Source organism: Clupea harengus, unplaced genomic scaffold (genome assembly GCF_900700415.2).
Source record: "Clupea harengus unplaced genomic scaffold, Ch_v2.0.2, whole genome shotgun sequence".
Lineage (NCBI taxonomy): Eukaryota > Metazoa > Chordata > Actinopteri > Clupeiformes > Clupeidae > Clupea > Clupea harengus.
Window position 1 is genome coordinate 24,596 of NW_024879734.1, and position 17,003 is coordinate 41,598.

Here is a 17,003-nt window from a genome sequence, read left to right on the forward strand (position 1 = left end):
GAGCAACTGCATTGGGGAGAACCTACAGAGTAGAAGCGATGCGAGAACACGTCAGAAAGCCAAGGCCAACATCTTGCCATTACCCGGACAGAGGCGCAGCGGACATGTTAGCGGCATTGGACGTATAGGGACCCTTGGGACGTAATATGTAGACTTGTGTAAAGAATTGCTGCTTGCGTTGGCCGGGAATCGAACCCGGGTCAACTGCTTGGAAGGCAGCTATGCTCACCACTATACCACCAACGCTACACATATGATGAAAAGGTTCCGGCTGTACAGATCGGGCCGTTGAACTGACTGGCCTAGCTTTACTTTTTCAGCACAAAAGCAGCGATCTAGGAAAAAGGAGAGACTTCTCTGGAAGTAAAGGAAACAGCTGTGTCCCACAGCATGGCCAAATTTGATCTGTTCAAGGCAGTGCAAGCTAAGAATTCCAAGACCCGAAGCACATGCAGGTAAGGACGCTCACATTGGCTTAGGAGGCCTGATGAGGTAGGCCTCGGTCCTCCCGTATCAGAAGATAATGGCAGTGGTGGGATTTGAACCCACGCCTCCAGAGAGACTGGAGCCTAAATCCAGTGCCTTAGACCGCTCGGCCACACTACCACGAGTGTCGAATTCTTCTGAACCGTCTATGAGAAAGTTAGAGTGGAGAGCAAAGCCAGCTGGTTATAATGGCAGCGGTGGGATTTGAACCAACGCCTCCAAGAGACTGGAACCTAGATTGCAGTTAAGTGTGAAATGTGCTCAGTGCTCAACACCGCCTTCCAATTTGCATCGACAAGTTCTCTCCCTTGTACGTCGCTTTGGACAAAAGCGTCTGCTAAATGACAAAATGTAAATATAACACCGTTAGATCCTTATGTGCGAACTGAAAAGAACAGCAACGGGCAATGCTTTGAAAGCATCGTATTTTTAAGGGCATTTCACCCATTAACCTGAAGGTTCTATGGTGTAATGGTTAGCACTCTGGACTCTGAATCCAGCGATCCGAGTTCGAATCTCGGTAGGACCTATGATTTTGAGTTAAGTGCGAAATGTGCTCAGTGCTCAACACCGCCTTCCAATTTGCTTCGACAAGAATGTTCCACACTACCTTCCTCTCTACCTTCAAGAAGCTCTTGAAGACCCAACTCGCCTAACTGGCACATTCACAAGTGCTTAACTTGCTAGTAGTTACATTCCTGCACTTCTTTTTCTTTCTAAGTCTTTTTTCGACTTCTTATGTAGGGTAGTATTTATTGTTACACCAGGTTTTTATTGCTCTTAGCTTGACTGTTATCTCCCTTGTACGTTGCTTTGGACAAAAGCGTCTGATACATGACTAAATGTAACACCGTTAGATCCTTACGTGCGAACTGAGAAGAACAGCAACGGGCAATGCTTTGAAAGCATCGTATTTTTGAGGGCATTTCACCCCATAACCTGACGGTTCTATGGTGTAATGGTTAGCACTCTGGACTCTGAATCCAGCGATCCGAGTTCAAATCTCGGTAGGACCTAGGATTTTGAGTTAAGTGCGAAATGTGCTCAGTGCTCAACACCGCCTTACAATTTGCTTCGACAAGAATGTTCCACACTACCTTCCTCTCTACCTTCAAGAAGCTCTTGAAGACCCAACTTGCCTAACTGGCACATTCACTAGTGCTTAACTTGCTAGTAGTTACAATCCTGCACTTCTTTTTCTTTCTATGTCTTTTTTCGACTTCTTATGTAGGGTAGTATTTATTGTTACACCAGGTTTTTATTGCTCAGTGCTCAACACCGCCTTCCAATTTGCATCGACAAGTTCTCTCCCTTGTACGTCGCTTTGGACAAAAGCGTCTGCTAAATGACAAAATGTAAATCTAACACCGTTAGATCCTTACGTACGAACTGAGAAGAACAGCAACGGGCAATGCTTTGAAAGCATCGTATTTTTAAGGGAGACGTCATGTCACCCGAAAAGTCCTGACGGTTCTATGGTGTAATGGTTAGCACTCTGGACTCTGAATCCAGTGATCCGAGTTCAAATCTCGGTAGGACCTAGGATTTTGAGTTAAGTGCGAAATGTGCTCAGTGCTCAACACCGCCTTCCAATTTGCTTCGACAAGAATGTTCCACACTACCTTCCTCTCTACCTTCAAGAAGCTCTTGAAGACCCAACTCGCCTAACTGGCACATTCACAAGTGCTTAACTTGCTAGTAGTTACATTCCTGCACTTCTTTTTCTTTCTATGTCTTTTTTCGACTTCTTATGTAGGGTAGTATTTATTGTTACACCAGGTTTTTATTGCTCTTAGCTTGACTGTTATCTCCCTTGTACGTTGCTTTGGACAAAAGCGTCTGCTAAATGACTAAATGTAACACCGTTAGATCCTTACGTGCGAACTGAGAAGAACAGCAACGGGCAATGCTTTGAAAGCATCGTATTTTTAAGGGTGACGTCATGTCACCCCAAAAGTGCTGAAGGTTCTATGGTGTAATGGTTAGCACTCTGGACTCTGAATCCAGCGATCCCAGTTCAAATCTCGGTAGGACCTAGGATTTTGAGCTCTTGAAGACCCAACTCGCCTAACTGACACATTCAATTCAATTCAATTCAATTTTATTAATATAGCGCCATAACAATACAATTGTCTCTAGGCGCTGATGAATATGGCTCATGAGAGTGGACCTGCAACCCGTACCAACCCATATGCAATTAATAATGAGTGATGAACATATATACTATATGTGCTTTGCTGAATGATGCTTGAGTCATGTCGTGCAATGATATAACCACTGTGTGCTCTCCTAATATGTGGTGTGAAACATGCTAAATAACTGTGTGTGGAAATTGCTTGAGTTATGCTTACACAAACCTATATCCATATATGCTTGCTGAAAAAGTGTGAAATATGAAATGTGCTTAACCAACAAGAATGTAAAGCAGAACAATGTGTACTTTGAGAGAGTTTGCAAACTTCACTGTGCTGTACATTGTGTAATAGTGGAGGGGGCAGGAAGGGGCCTCTGGGCCTGCAAGGAGGTGACACATGGGTCAGAGATGAACATATGTTACTAAGAAGTGTCATGAAAAAGGGAGGTGGTTTAGAACGTGTTGCATGTGAGAGGGATTTAAAAGGCGAATGCAGTTTGTGTTCGAGAGCTCTTTAGGGTAGTAGGGTAGACAATAAAGACAAGAGAAATACAAGAGCCGCGTCTGCGTCTTTCCTATGGACTGAGCTACCCCCGAAAAGCATGGCCTTTTTACCTTAGTATCCCAGCCACGACCCCAGATCGGGACACAAACAGGTCATCCGCAAGAAGCCGAGACCTCTTGAAGAAAGAACGACTCTGGGACGGCTGGTGTGAATGGGTAAGACTGTCTGCATTTCCATTTCAGGAAAAGAATATAATAAAGGTGACTGTGACTCCTTGTTGTATTTGGGGCTGAAACACACTCTATAGGGAGAAGAACAGTATGACATGATGATCCGAACTAGCCTGGTTTTTAGATAAGTGTGTCGAATAGCCATAAATATTAATTGTGAGAGCATTCGAAAGCTCACGTGAAAACACTCAGTTGGTATCTATAGGCGGACACAAATGATCTTATTCTTCAGCGCTTTACAGAGCCTAGAGCCTGAAACCCCCTTAGTGCAAGCACAATGGCAACACGGGCAAGAAAAAACTCCCTGTTAGTCAGGAAGGAACCTTAAGCAGAACCACGGCACATAAGGGGGAACCCATCTGCTTGAGGTCGGCCGGGTGGAGATAGGAAGGGGGGAAGGGGGAGGGTTGTGTGGTAGAAGGGGAAGGGAAACAACAGGTGTTTTACATAGCCTGCATTTGGTAGATGTATATAATATATATACAGACATCCAGTGGTAAATACATGATACAGACAAGACCAGTTTAGTGGATATACACTGTGCTGATAGGGTTACTATTACAGGGGTAAGGGGAGTAGGAACAGAGAAACATGTCGATGGTGGCAATAATATATATTGTATATAAATGCTAGCATAGGGTATGAGGTAGAGTAAGTGTACGGCAGTGCGGTGGCGGTGGGTGCAATTGGTCAAGGGTTTCTGCAGGTAGACCAGGTGGAGAGACTACAGCAGCGTCCCATGGCGAAGATAGTCTAGATTAGGAGAGAAAGAAAAGGAACAGAGTGAGTGGGTTATTATAGGCATTAGCAATGTGATAAGAAAGGAGAGGGAGAGGGAGAGAGAGAGGCTGCCTGGCTGGGTGTATGGGGATTTTATTTAGTATTTAGTTGGCTGGTGACAGTCGCAATACGCGCCGTGTGCTGTACCCGGGATCTTCCGCACTCCTTCACGGTACAACATACGCTGTCTGTAGCCCAGTTATGTTGATTTGTGGGGTATTGCATGTGTTTTAGATGTGTTTAGCTATGCTGGCATTTAGCATTTAGTTTGGTTTGGCATTTAGTTTGGTTTAGCATTAGTTATGTTTAGTTATGCTGCCATTTAGCAATTAGTTTGGTTTGGTACATATGGAGATTTTAGTCGTAAGCTTTGTTAGGGTTGCAGGGTACAACATGTCTGTAGCCCAGTGATATACTTTTTTTTTATGTGTTCAGTTATGTCTAGTTATGCTTGCTGACTGGCTGGCCCAGCAGGTGATGGGTTTGTTGACGCAATTACTTGTGGCTATAGGATGCACTAAAGAGGAATGTCTTTATAGTCTTGATTTGAATATAGGTAGGGTGTCTGCATCTCGGATGGAGGCAGGGAGATTGTTCCAGAGGAGGGGGGCTTGGTAGCTAAAAGCTCTGCCTCCTACTGTGGTTTTTGATATTCTTGGAATTACAAGGAGGCCTGCACTCTGGGAACGCAGCGGTCTTGGAGGGCAGTAGGGGACAACTAGTTCCTTAAGGTAGTTTGGAGCCAGGTCATTTAGGGCTTTGTATGTTAGCAGGAGTACTTTGAAATCAATTCTACTTTTGACAGGGAGCCAATGCAGAGAGGCAAGTACAGGTGAGATGTGCTCATATTTTTTTGTTCTGGTGAGTGTACGGGCAGCAGCGTTCTGTATAAGTTGGAGGCTCTTTATTGAGTTGATGCTGCATCCGGACAGGAGAGCATTGCAGTAATCTAGTCGGGAAGTAATAAATGCGTGGATTAGTTTTTCTGCATCTTGGAGGGATAGGACTTTTCTCATTTGGCAATATTGCGTAAATGAAAAAATTATGTCTTTGAGATCTGTTTTATGTGTGAGTCAAATAGGAGGTCTTGGTTGATAGTTACACCAAGGTTTTTGATGCTAGTATTGGGTGTTGGGATGCCATCGAGTGTGGATAGATGGCTAGATAGTGTCATTCTCAATTGATCGGGGCCTACAAGCATAAACTCAGTTTTATCAGAGTTGAGGAGCAGGAAGTTGTTAGCCATCCAAGATTTTACATCTTGCAGGCAAGTGTCTATCTTGGGTAAATGTACAATTTCTTCAGGTTTCATGGATAGGTAGAGTTGGGTGTCATCAGCATAGCAGTGGAAGTTAATGCCATGGTTCCTTATGACAGCACCTAAGGGTAGCATGTAAAGGGAAAAGAGCAGTGGTCCGAGGACAGAGCCTTGGGGAACACCGTAGCTTACACTAGTGTGATTGGATGACTTCTCATGGACATGAACGAATTGATGGCGATCAGAGAGGTAAGCTCTAAACCAGGATAAGGCACAGCCTTTGATGCCAACATGATGTTCAAGTCTTTGTAATAGGATATGGTGATCTATAGTGTCGAAGGCGGCACTAAGGTCTAGGAGAACTAGTATTGAGGTGCACCCATGATCGGATGCGATTAGTAGGTCATTCAGGACTTTGACTAAGGCCGTTTCAGTGCTGTGGTGGGCTCTAAAGCCAGATTGGAGGGTTTCTTCGATTTTGTTTTGGTGTAGAAAGGAAGTAAGTTGCTTAGCTACTATTTTTTCAAGTATTTTTGACAAGAAGGGGAGGTTAGATATGGGTCTATAGTTAGCTAGATTATCAGGATCAAGGTTAGGTTTTTTGAGAGATGGTTTGATCACTGCTATTTTAAATGATTTGGGGACGTATCCGGAAATTAGTGAATTATTCATTACATTAAGTAATGTCTCACTTAATAACGGTAGTGCATGTTTAAGAAGTTTTGTGGGGAGAGGGTCTAGTGGGCACGTCAATGATTTAGATGAGAGGATCAGGGAGTTTAGTTCAGGGAGGTCAATGGGTGCGAAGGATTCAAGGAGAGCACCAGGTTTAGGGGGTGTTGCCATAGCCATAGGGCATTTTGGAAGAGGTACACCTCTTCCAAAATGCCCTATGGCTATGGCAACACCCCCTGATCCTCTCATCTAAATCATTGACGTGCCCACTAGACCCACTAGGTCATAGAGGGGGAGGAGACTATGAATTTGTTCTCTTATTGTTAGAATTTTGTTATTGAAAAAGGTCATGAAATCATTACCACTAAAGCTTATGGGAACAGAATGTTCGATTCTATTGTGGTTTTTTGTTAGCCTAGAAATGGTGTTAAATAGGAACTTTGGGTTGTTTTTATTATTGTCAATCAATGAAGAATAGTAAGCCGATTTTGCCTCAAAAAGTACTCGTTTATAGCTTAGAAGACTGTCCTTCCATGCCAGGTGGAATACCTCAAGTTTGGTGGAGTACCATTTTTTTTCTAGTTTTCGTGTGGTTTGTTTAAGTGCACGAGTCTGATCAGTGTACCATGGGGCCAGTCTTTTCAGTTTTCTTATTCTCTTTTTTAGTGGCGCAACAGCGTCAAGGGTTGAGTGGAGCGCATGTATGACGCCATCCGTTAGTAGGTCGATATGGGGTGGGGGTGTGCGTACGTCATTTATTTTGCCAGTGGTAGGAGCTGTGGCAGGAGCGACTGGTAGTTTTGATATGAATTCTGCTGTATTCCTGTCGGATAGACAGCGGCTGTAGAAGTAGGTTAATTCCGTTGTTGGAGATCTAATTTCATGTTGAATGTAATTAGGTGGTGATCTGAAAGAGCAGTATTTTGAGGTAGAACTAGAGGGCGGTCAATTTCTAGGCCATGTGTTAATACAAGGTCAATGGTGTGATTATGGTGGTGAGTTGGTGTGTTTACATGTTGGGAGAACCTGATAGAGTCTATTAGTGATTGGAATGCAATTGTAAGGCTATTATTTTCATTATCCATGTGGATATTAAAATCTCCCACTATGAGGATTTTATCAGAGTTTACAACCAGGGCGGATAGGAAGTCGGTAAATTCAGATAAAAATTCAGTGTAGGGGCCTGGTGGTCTATATAGTGTCACAAGAGTGACCGGCTGAGTGGCTTTTGAGTTTGGATGCATAAGATGAAGTACGAGAACTTCAAATGATGCAAATTTAAATGTAGGTCTTGGGGAAATACATAGGTTAGTGAGGGAAATTGTAGCTACTCCACCTCCACGCCCTGTGCTGCGGGGGATGTGACAGTTAACATGACTTGGAGGGGTGGACTCATTTAAGGCTAGGAATTCATCTGGTTTTAGCCAGGTTTCAGTTAGGAAAAGTATTTGAATGTTGTTGTCCGTTATCAGCTCATTTATGAGTGCACCTTTTGATGTTAAGGACCGAATGTTAATAAGGCCCAGTTTTAGGATTGTACAAGTTTCATTGTGTGCTGATAAAGTTTGTATCTTTATTAGATGTTCCTGATTAATACTTCTTTTAGTGTGATTTGCATTGGGTTTGTACGTTCTGGGTATAGATACCGTTTGTATATGGTTTAATATGGGCAAAGAGTGTACTGGTGCAGCCAAAGTTAGTGTGGTCTGCCTTCCAGTGCTAATTTTGGGTTGTCAGTAGTAGGTTTGGGCTAGGTGGTGTATTAAGTTTTGAGAGAGGAGTCTAGCACCCTCCCAGGAGGGGTGGATGCCATCCTTCTGCAGTAGCCCAGGCTTCCTCCAAAAAGTTGGCCAGTTATTTATGAAATCTACGTTATTGTATGAGCACCATTCTGCTAACCAGTTATTAAGTTGAGGATAGCCTGCTGTACATCTCGTCGCCGCGGTTTATGGGCATAGGGCCCGAACACACTACAGAGTCTGCCATTTGTGTAGCCAGGGCCGGCTCTAGCCCTTTGGCCCTTTTCGCCCCCGTTTTTTCACCCACTTATAATTATACTATTCCACATTGCGGTTCAACATAAATGTTGCCATGGACAACAAACACTAGAATAGTTTCAGAAACATTTTCTTTTTTATTAGTTTAAATAATTTATTACACACTCAAAGTTAGGATAAGTTAACTCCATAAACTGTGCAAAACACTCTTAAGCACCTGTAAGGACATTTAAGCAATATGACCCTCTATACCCTAACTATACCCTCTACAAACAAAAGTGCTTTTATGGATACTGTACGTACCTCTACAAAATATCTCAAATACCTCACTACAATTTCTTCCAGTCATTTAGGCCACTCCTAATGAGGTGGTAATTTTTCTGTGAAAAGAGCTTGCAGCAGAAGCAATACAGAGTATTTGTTTTTCCTTGAATATACAAGCCAGCTTCTCTTGATTTTCTCCCCATTTACTAATTTCCTGTAGAAGTGGTTGTGGTGGCAGCTTCTCCCATCATCTCTTTTTGGAAATGTAAGTCTGGACTGGTCTGGTATGGTCCTCTGCAAACTAACTCTGTCCTTACCGGATCACAGCTGGCCAGTCAGCAGGAATCTATAGGTTCTCCCTATAGGTTCTCCCTGGATAGCAGGAATTGTGGAGGGTGAGGTGTCTGCAGGCGGCAGTGAGTTTCACTGGTGCCCAGAGTGCTTGATGTGGTCCTGGATGTCCCTTCACCTTCACCTGTATTCAAGCATATTGTATAGCCAGACAAGCAGTGTTTATATAATAAAGTGAAATGATCATGAATGTGGTTGAACTTCTTTAAGAAAACAAGCTATTGTATTTAATACATGCTAACATGTTTCTATTGTACTTTAAAGTATGGATGTGGCTTGAATAAATACTATTAAATAGACTCACCTGAGGCAGGCTGTGTGTTCCTGGCCTGTGTGTTACTGGCCCCTTGAGTACTACTTGGATGTCCCTTCTCCTGCAGCTGTATTTTAAACACAGAGTTCATCCATGCTGTTCGTTACACAGTTGCATTGGTCACTTCTATCATCCTACCACATAGTTGCATGTTACAAATACATTTTATCTGACCATGTAACTTTGTAGTAGATATATTACAATTACTGCCACAAGGCTAAAATACTAGGCTACTGATTACAATTAGTAGTATTTAATGTGATGTGATTATTAAAGTAATAATTTGCTAATAAATAATAACAAAAACAGCAACAGTAGTACTAGTTGTGTGGGCTACTTACAAAGTTTAGAGGGAGGCGAATCAGGCGTCCTTTTCTACAGCGGCCTCTGCAAAAATTGCCTGAGTGCATCTGGCCAATTTTAAAACAAAAATAAACAAAATGTTTAGTATATTCCTGGGGAATTACAATTGGTTCAACATCACATTCAATATCACTTTATGCTGATGATACATTGGTTTATTTGGCAAATGTCCAGCAAACGCTTCCATGCGTCTTAACAAACACTGGAGCATTTGGATACCTGTCAGGGTTATAAGGTCAATCTTTCAAAATCCGCCCTTATGCTTATTTAATACAGATAAAGATAAGATATCTCTCCCAGCCAAGATTAATGTCATAAATGAGGTCCTATACCTGGGTATTAGAATAAATTACTTCCCCTATGGTCTGTGGCGAAACTGAATTACTCAACAATTCTGGAAAAAATAGAGGAGGATATAAATAGATGGAAACATTTGCCAAGCTTCAGTACCTGCCCGTATTTCAGTCATCAAAATGAACATGTTACCCCGCATTAACTTTGTTAGCTCAATGATCCCACTTGCCACCTCCAGTGGGATACTGGAAAAAATTGGAGGCCTTACTAAGAGGTTATGTGTGAATGGTAACGACCACAGTTAAAATGGTCAGCTCTTCAGGTTGATAAAATGAATGGGGGAATGGCGTGTCCTAATTTTCAAGTTATACCACTGGGGCGTTTGTATTAAGAAGTTTCAGGTACTGGATAGATGAGGACTATAATTCCGCATGGAAAAAATATAGAAGAAGAATTAATAGCACCTGTTAGATTAAAAGACTTCCCTCTCACAGGCGTGCATATCAAGAGATGTACTTTACATTATGAACCAATTTTGACATATATGATTCAAGTGTTCAGGGCAGCAGAAACATTTATAAACTTCAAAAACATATGGTGTAAATCATCCCCATTATGGAATAATAGTCACCTTTTGTCTGGGGGAAAACCTTTCATTAACAAACACTGGGAGGCTAAGGGCATCAACACACTGCAGGACATTAATGGGGCTGATACAATACTTAATTTTCAAGAGTTGATATCTCAATACAGTATTGATAAGCATTCTCTTTTCTTTTATTTTAGAATAAGATCGGCCTGTAGGGCCTACAGGGTTCCTTGGGGGTCAGAGTTAAAGGAGCATCCCATGATGATCCCAGATGTATATCTATATCTATATAACATGTTTCCTGATATGTTTGGTTGTATGTCTGTGATATGGAAATAAAAAAATGAATGAGAAAAAAAAAAGTATATTCCTGGGGAGGAACTGTACAGAAGGGTGAACACCACCACTATCCCCAAAATGGTTACTGTGTGTGCACCTGCTAGTTGTGAACAGTCACTAAACAGAACTTATGCCATTTATAATTAATGTAGACAGCAACTGTACTTTTCATAACTAGCATACGTTATCCAGATACTGGTCTTTTGACATTTACATCCATGTAGGTTATCAGTGAAGTTACGTTTGCTAGTAATAGCCTACGTAGCAAATTAGCAAAGTAACAGTCGCTAGCTAGCTATAGCTAGCCTAAGTGACAGCAATGAAACGTCCAATATTAGGTGATGCACAATACTACATGTATTTCGTTTGACAACTTAATGGCTGAGATGAGAAGACTTACCTCTATACTTGGCTTTCTTTTCCTCTTCTTCCTTTCTTCGTTTTCGTCCCTGTGCTCCAGATGGTATTGACCGCTTCATTTTTGCGAATGTCACGTAGCTGACACGCTCACGGCTCACCCCACCCTGGCAATGTGCAGGAGCCCTCACATAACTAACGTAACGTAACTTAACGCAACCGCCCCCCCTATCGACAATAACCATCAATTCAATCTAAAAATCAGGTTGAAGTAAACGTAGGGCTGAAGGGGCGCCCTCGGATGATCATGATTAATAAACATGTTTTTATTTGCTTGTTATTCTAACTATGATTAATGGGAAGTAGGTCCAAGGGCGACGCTAGAGGGCGCCCCCAACCCATTTGTCGCCCTAGGCAGTCGCCTAGTTCGCCTATAGCAATCGCCGGCCCTGTGTGTAGCGGTATTGAGTAGCGATGCGAAGTTTAGTTTGGTGGTTTCCGATTGTCGTAGGCGGACATCGTTTACGCCTGTGTGAATAATAATTTTAGAGAATCTCCGTTTGGCGATTAGTTTTAAGTGGGATTCGATGTCATTTGCTCTAGCTCCGGATATACAGCTCACTGTTTGTGACGGGGTTGAGAGTTTAATATGTCTCAGGGTAGAATCACCAATTACGAGAACTTTATCATCAGCATCGGTGGTATTAATTGGGGAGAAACGGTTTGAAGTTGAGATGGGATGTGAGTGTGATACGGACATTGATTTATTTGTTCTACTACTTCCTCGCTTTACAGTTAGCCATTTGTCTTGGCATTTAAGCTGCGGTGTTGCAATGGGTGTGCTAGAAGGCGGAGTGGCGTTGGTTAATGTAGTTAATTTAGTTTCATCCACATGCTGGGTTTCGCTAGTTTGGGCTAACGAGGTAATATGGTCTAAGCTGAGGAGACGCGACTCAATTACAGATATCCTCGCTTCCAGGCTTGCCAGTAGCCTACACTTATTGCAAGTTTTGTGCCCATTGAAGGGTGTTGGGGAGTCGCTAAACATGTTACATTCCAGGCAGCAGACAGAGGTAGAGAAAAAAGCCATGGCCGTGGGAGCCAATTAAGGACAGTTAGCCAAGAGTGACAGAGAATAGGGGGGGAGTGAATTCCCAGACTCGATGTAATGTGAAAGTTAGTAGTAGTGAGCGCAGTCACTGGGATACTTAAGTACAAAAGCAGATAAGCAGCCTTCCGGGGCTAGCGAGCACAGTAGGTAGCAACTCTAGCAGCAGGAAGTGGCGTCCGGAGCTTCTGAGAATAGGGTCCGTGTAAAAAAAGCTTGAGTAACACTGTATTGCACCCTCAAGTGTTGGTAAAATTACATTTAATTAATTACAAGAAATGACCAATGTCAAGAATGACTTTTTACATGCATGGTAACATAAATGATCCATGCCAGCGGACTGCAAGGGAACCAGATCAGGCTTCTACCATCATTGGTAAAGGTTGTGGTCAGGTCAGTGACACTGTTATGTCATTGTTACGATGGATGCCATTTTCTCTTTCACTTAACTCTCTTTTCCTTTCCTTTATATTCTTCTCTTTTCCGTTGTCTGAGTGTGTGTGTGTGTGTGTGTGTGTGTGTGTGTGTGTGTGTGCGTGTGTCTGGAGTGTGTGTGAGTCAGTCGTCTACTTTATATGGGTACTTTACACTTCCTCAAAATGCAGCATGTTGATTTGTGAATTTGAAGCCCTAATATACCAGAGTTTGGACTTGGGTGCAGCTCTCCAAGGTCTCTGTAAACCCAACCACCCCCCCTGCTGGTCAGAAATGAGTAATTCAGAGGTCGGTTGGTAAAGAGCAGGTTAGTGAGTAAACCTCTTTCTGTGTGTTAGCAGCGGATGCTAGTAGTCGTGGGTTTTAGCTCCTTTGCTAGCATGTCCACTTCCCATGACTGAGCATGCAAGTTGGAGCCCAGTGCTTCTGTGTGTCTCCCAATGCAGAGTGCAGTGGTGCTGTAGAGCTGGAATGAGGGTGAGGTTTAGAGTGGAGAGTATCTATCTGTTTATCAGTCTATACCGACTGCGTTTTCTATCTAAAGGGCACTACTATGTGGTTTGCTGTACGTGTCTGGAGACAATGACAATAAATGGGTCAATGAAACAGAGAAACCTATGAGAAAATTCAACTTTTATTTCGCCATGTATACAGATACTAGGAATTTGTTTTGGTATTCTCCATGTAGGCTATAGTATACAAACTATCTCCTGCACGAGATCTCCACGGCCGCTACACAAGCGCCATCGGACAAGGGGGTACAGGACGAGAAGACAAGGTTGAGGGAAGAATTGCAGCATAACATGAGGAAAGGGAGGAGAAAAAAAAAGGCGACCCCCAGACTATGCTCCTAGAGGAGTACAGTGTGGGAGCAGGAAAAAAACACCTCAGCACATAAGCACATACATTTTACAACATGACAGAACTCAAGACTTGCAACGAGGCGAAGGCGTGGGATGGGGGGTTGGGGGCGTGGATGCATATCTGTGTGTAGTATGTACGTGTATATGTATGCAAAGTTCATGTATGTATGTAAAGTTCATGCAAAGTTCATGTATGAGTAGGCCTGGGTTGTTCCTTCCCCCAGGCCACAATCAGACAGATTCTCAGTTCGCAAGATTGTCGTTGCCATGGAGACATCCTTGAAAGGGTCCTGGACAGAGACAACAATCCACAGGTGTCTGTGGAAAGGGGGAAGGGAATGAGAGAGAGTCTCACTGCAGCAATCTTCAGGGGAGTTGTTTTTCCAGCAACGGCCTTGGCCAAGGCACGTTCCGGTTGAGGGAGCCGAAAGCAGATAAGATTGGGATTGTTTGGTCTTGCAAGTAGCTGCATTCAATTTGTGCCTCTACTCTTGAGACCTTTTTTATCCCATTTTAGTAACAACTTTTTGTAACAGGTCTTCAATTCGATCCAATTTCATTTGCATAGCCGTGAACATCTCCTTGTTGTTATCAATCTGGCGGTTTGAAGCCACAGTCTGAGTGCCCACAACTCTACCCAGCGCATCAATCATTTCGGGCAGCCTTAGGGGGCTAATGACAGGTGTCGCCGTTTCCTTAATTTTCCGATAAATCAGGGTAGCGCCTAATCCAAACAGCAGAAATCCTGTAATCATAGTTCCGAATAGGTAGATGTCTTCAACGTCCTCCACGGAAAGGGCTGCTAGGCACACGACACGCCACTGCTCCCACGCGTCCATCATGTAGCCAGCTGCGAACGTCCCGGGAGGACAGACAGGTTCCCCGAACCCGAGCTTCTCGTTGAGAAGATGGTGTCAATTGCATTGAGAGACCAAGTGATCAAATCCATGTTTTTTTAGTTCGAAGAGCGATGCGGAGAGAGTCTCTCAAGTATAGCACAAGACAAGACAAGACGATAGAAGCCAAGCAGGGAAGGTCAAGGGGAGGAGAGGGAGAGAAAAATGCGACCGCCTTCGAAGAGAGCCAAAGTAAAGTAGAGCTTTAAAGTAAAGCTGAGGTATCACGTTAATGTCTTTGGGGAAGATGCTAGTTTGAGCACCAGCTTTGCGCCTCCATGACATAAATACCAGCGGTGGTCTGTGGTGTTTAGAGGCTCGGAAAAAAAGGATATGGCAACACAGTTTAAATTTAAAAGCGCCACAACTTAAAATAAATGACAAATGACACATAAAATTCATGCACTCAGGCCTGTATGAAGGCAGACAGTCATGTGATTCTCACAGTGCAGTGGTGCTGTAGAGCTGGAATGAGGGTGAGGTTTAGTGGGGAGAGTGTATTGGTATTGGCAGATCTATTTGTCTGTCTGTCGGTCGGTCGGTCGGTCGGTCGGTGTCCTCCTAATGCCCACAGTTAGCTGAAAAGCTGTCTGTCACCACATGTGATTATCTCACTTATCTCACATGTGATTATCTCACAAATGGTCTTTGTTGTCAGTGTCTGGAGCCGATGATAATAATTGGATATGGCAACACACCACAAAGAAAAGCATGTTTTTGAAACATAATGTAAAATACAAGGTGAATGCAGTGTCATCATCCAAAATATTCACTATTCCCCATTTTATTTGGGTCACAAACTGATTACATAAACATGATTCAGCTTTACTCTCGTTGTATTGGTTATTTTAAACAGTATGATTTACTTTTCTTCATCAGCAGGATGTGATGTCCATACAGCCACACAAAATATTACACAAACAAAATTAAAAAGGTGACACCTTTCCAAATAAAACCAGTGTCTTCACATACAAGTAATGTAGACCATTCTGAGTTTGACATGTTTATTCATTGCCTGCAGTTGAATGGTTTGGGGTTCCTCTGTGGAATGACAGAAAAGTTGAATACAATTTAAGAATAATTAAATTCCATCGAGTAGAAGCACCAGGTCAGCCAAATGATTTGCTGAAGCAGTCTGATATCTGTGCATATCTCTTAAACTAAATATTATCCAAAGAAATATCTATCAGAAACACCAATATGGAAAAAGTTTACAATATTCATCCACCTGTGCCCCTGCGCAAACCGCCTGCAGTCCCAGGACTGACCATACGGAGGCAGCAGGTTGTGGGCCTGCAGCGGGGAAACTGATTAAAGCTGATTACCCACACCTGGCGCCGATGGGGGTATAAAAACACTGTAAGGTCTTGTGAGCGACAAGTTTTCGATATGATCTTGCATGTTGAAGGGCATTATAACATGAAATATATATTAGTGCTGTCAAACGATTAAAATATTTAATCGTGATTAATCGCATTTATGTCATAGTTAACTCAAAATTAATCGCGATTAATCGCAAATTTGTATCTATTCTAAATATCCCTTCGTTTATTTATTTTTTCCATCATTATATTTTTATTTTATTGCCCTTATCAACATGGAAAAGTGGATTGGCTTGCTTTAAGCAAATGTTTTATTTTATTGAAAACCAACATTGCCAAACAGGGCGGTACAAAATAAAATTATAAAGTGCACATTTCAGGTAAACAAGGACTCAGCCTATAGTGCAGTTAAACCATGGCTTAATATTTTCTTTTTTTCAAGTTTGCTGGGAACATAGCAGTCAGGCCTCTTATTTCAGAAACAATGAACCGTAACAGTTAGGTTACCAATAAAAGGTAAGCCTACTACTTCTTTGCTTTCAGCCAGCTGCCTGTTGACATTTTCAGACAACAGTGAAGCTTGCTTCTTTTGCACAACACAACTTTTAAAAGTAAACTTTCCATTCAGAAGCTTTTTATCATCCATTTCGCCGTATCGCGCTCACCATTCACTCAAACCATAACGTGAGCCTACTACACAGTTTGCGAGGCCAAAAAGAACGTTAATCTAAAAAAAAAAAAAAAAATTATAATAATAAAAAAAAAATCGCGTTAATCTCGCGATAAAAATATTAACGGCGTTAAAATGGGTTTGCGTTAACGCCGTTAATAACGCGTTAAACTGACAGCACTAATATATATGTAAGCTCTTTACCTCAGCAAGAAACCTCGGGGTCATTATTGATGACCAACTGACCTTCACGGCCCACAGCGCCTCTGTCTCCAGGTCGTGCCGCTTTGCTCTATACAACATCCGCAAAATCAGGCCGTACCTAACCCAGTATGCCACCCAGCTGCTGGTGCAAACCTTGGTGAGTTCTCGCCTTGACTACTGCAACGCCCTCCTAACGGGCCTGCCGGCTTGCGTGGTGAAACCACTACAGATGATCCAGAACGCGGCGGCGCGTCTGATGTTCAACCAACCGAAAAGGGCACACGTCACCCCGCTACTTATTGAGCTCCACTGGCTGCCAGTAGCTGCTCGCATTAAGTTCAAGTCACTTATGCTTGCCTACAGAGTGCTTGCTGGTTCTGCTCCCACCTACCTAAATGCTCTTGTAAGGGCAAATGTTACACCCAGGACGCTGCGCTTGTCTAGTGAGCGTCGTTTGGCACTGCCGTCTGTGCAAGCACGGCAATCCAGACTATTCTCATTTGTAGTTCCACGTTGGTGGAACGAACTGCCTAGTACTACCAGAGCAGGGGCGTCCCTCTCTACCTTCAA

At 42.9% G+C, this 17,003-nt stretch overlaps 5 non-coding genes across 5 annotated transcripts; 3 read left to right on the forward strand and 2 right to left on the reverse strand.

Moving 5' to 3' along the window:
• Positions 1–174: 174 nt before the first annotated feature.
• trnag-ucc lies at positions 175–246 on the reverse strand. Its single transcript has one exon. It is a non-coding gene; the product is annotated as a tRNA-Gly (tRNA).
• A 278-nt stretch (positions 247–524) lies between these two features.
• trnal-uag lies at positions 525–606 on the reverse strand. Its single transcript has one exon. It is a non-coding gene; the product is annotated as a tRNA-Leu (tRNA).
• A 337-nt stretch (positions 607–943) lies between these two features.
• On the forward strand, positions 944–1,015 carry trnaq-cug. The gene has a single exon. It is a non-coding gene; the product is annotated as a tRNA-Gln (tRNA).
• Positions 1,016–1,430: 415 nt separating this feature from the next.
• Positions 1,431–1,502, forward strand: trnaq-cug. The gene has a single exon. It is a non-coding gene; the product is annotated as a tRNA-Gln (tRNA).
• Positions 1,503–1,955: 453 nt separating this feature from the next.
• Positions 1,956–2,027, forward strand: trnaq-cug. Its single transcript has one exon. It is a non-coding gene; the product is annotated as a tRNA-Gln (tRNA).
• The last annotated feature ends 14,976 nt before the right edge of the window (positions 2,028–17,003 follow it).